The 2,174-nt window shown below is 51.7% G+C and overlaps 1 pseudogene; it reads left to right on the forward strand.

Moving 5' to 3' along the window:
- The first annotated feature begins 327 nt into the window (after window positions 1–327).
- Window positions 328–1,663, forward strand: LOC102745776 (phosphoribosyl pyrophosphate synthase-associated protein 1 pseudogene; annotated as a pseudogene).
- Window positions 1,664–2,174: the final 511 nt, after the last annotated feature.

Below are 2,174 nucleotides of genomic sequence, written 5' to 3' on the forward strand. Positions count from 1 at the left end.
CTGGTTGATGGAGCAAAGGATGTATCTTAAACAGTTTTTGATTAAAAAATACATAGCAGTGGTGATAGTGGACATCCCTGTCGCGTTCCTGACCTTAGGGGGGACCATGAGAGATGATGGACTCTGAAAAACAAACTGAGGGTTCTAGAGGGGAGGGGGGTGGGAAGATGGGTTGGCCTGGTGATGGGTATTCAAGAGGGCACGTTCTGCATGGAGCACTGGGTGTTCTACACAGACAATGAATCATGGAACACTACATCAAAAACTAATGATGTAGGAGGTGGCTGAAACGCCGGTCGCGGCGAGCGTGGGTTCCGCCCCAGTCCTTGGCGGCCTCCGGTAGGAGGACCGTGAGGGTCTCGGGCCTCTCCCCTCCCGTGCTTGGGGTCTCGGCGCCTTCCCCAGCCGGACCCCGCGCCTCGCGACCACCTGGGTCAGAGCCACTCCGGGCGCAGGCCGGACGATGCCCAAGAAGCTGCTGCTGCTGCTGCCCCCGCTCTCCGCATCCTCGACCCTCCGTGCCCCGCCGCCCGCCCGACCATGAACACCACCCGCACCGGCTACCGAGTCCTCTCGGCCAACTCCAGGCCGCCTGCACCGAGCTGGCCAAGCGCATCACCGAGCGTCTTGGTGCTGAATTGGGGAAATCTGTGGTCTATCAAGAGACCAATGGAGAAACAAGAGTTGAAATAAAAGAGTCTGTTCGTGGCCAAGATATTTTCATTATACAGACAATACCCAGAGATGTGAATATAGCTACTGATCATGGCCTACGCACTGAAGACTGCCTTTGCCGGGAACATTATCGGAGTCATCCTTTACTTCCCCTGCAGCAAGCAGAGCAAGATGAGGAAGAGGGGTTCCATTGTGTGCAAGCTCCTGGCATCCATGCTGGCGAAAGCAGGTTTAACTCACATTATCACTATGGATCTTCATCAAAAGGAAATGCAAGGCTTTTTCAGCTTTCCCGTGGACAACCTTAGAGCCTCACCTTTCCTGCTTCAGTATATCCAGGAAGAAATTCCGAATTACAGGAATGCAGTCATTGTGGCTAAGTCTCCTGATGCTGCCAAAAGGGCCCAGTCATACGCTGAGAGACTCCACCTGGGGTTAGCTGTGATCCACGGAGAAGCCCAGTGTGCAGAGCTGGACATGGATGACAGTCGCCATTCTCCCCCAATGGTCAAAAATGCTACTGTCCACCCGGGTCTGGAGTTGCCGTTGATGATGGCCAAAGAGAAGCCACCGATAACCGTAGTCGGAGATGTTGGCGGGCGCATCGCAATCATAGTGGATGACATTATTGATGGTGTGGAAAGTTTTGTTGCTGCTGTGGAGATCCTCAAAGGGAGAGGTGCTTACAAGATCTACGTCATGGCCACTCACGGCATCCTGTCTGCTGAGGCCCCCCCCGCCTGATCGAGGAGTCCTCCATTGATGAGGTGGTGGTGACGAACACTGTCCCTCACGAGGTGCAGAAGCTGCAGTGTCCCAAGATAAAGACTGTGGATATCAGTCTGATTCTTTCTGAAGCAATTCGGAGAATCCACAATGGGGAGTCCATGGCGTACCTTTTCCGAAACATCACTGTGGATGACTAGCTGTCACCATTGCCTTGACCGTGGAACTCCTGAGAAAAAAGTGTGGAGAGCAGTGCCATCAACTTATGTTCAGTGTTTCCTCTCAAGGGAGGCCTGGAAATAGCCTGAAGTCAGATAGTCTGTCTCTATCAGAGACAGGTAGGTAGGTAGGCATTAAGTTGGGTAGGTAGGAGGCATTAAGTAAGATAGTCAAGGGGAAGACAGAGCTGATAGATAAATGGCCTTAAATATCTGCCATCGCCATCCTGTTCCTTAAACAAAAGTTACAGACGCTTTCCTGAAAAGAATCCCCAAATTTTGTTGATACTGAAAAGGGGTTAAAGGCAGATAGTCTTAGCTCTGTAACATTCGGGTATTTCTACCGCAGGGAAATGTGTGTCAACGTTGAACTTGGTTAGGGAAGCTGAGTGCCCTCGTACTGTTTCCATTCTAGTTGTCCTCTCCCCCGTCAGCCTCACGTAAGTCTTTGTAGGAAACCCTCGTTTTCTTTGAGAAGCTGCTGTGCCTACAGCCACTGAACAACAAAGCCTTTGTGGCATTACCCTGGTGAGGAGGTCAGATTAGAGAGTACAC

This window comes from Leptonychotes weddellii, unplaced genomic scaffold (genome assembly GCF_054177405.1).
Source record: "Leptonychotes weddellii isolate Sample4059 unplaced genomic scaffold, ASM5417740v2 HiC_scaffold_3878, whole genome shotgun sequence".
Classification (NCBI taxonomy): Eukaryota; Metazoa; Chordata; class Mammalia; order Carnivora; family Phocidae; genus Leptonychotes; species Leptonychotes weddellii.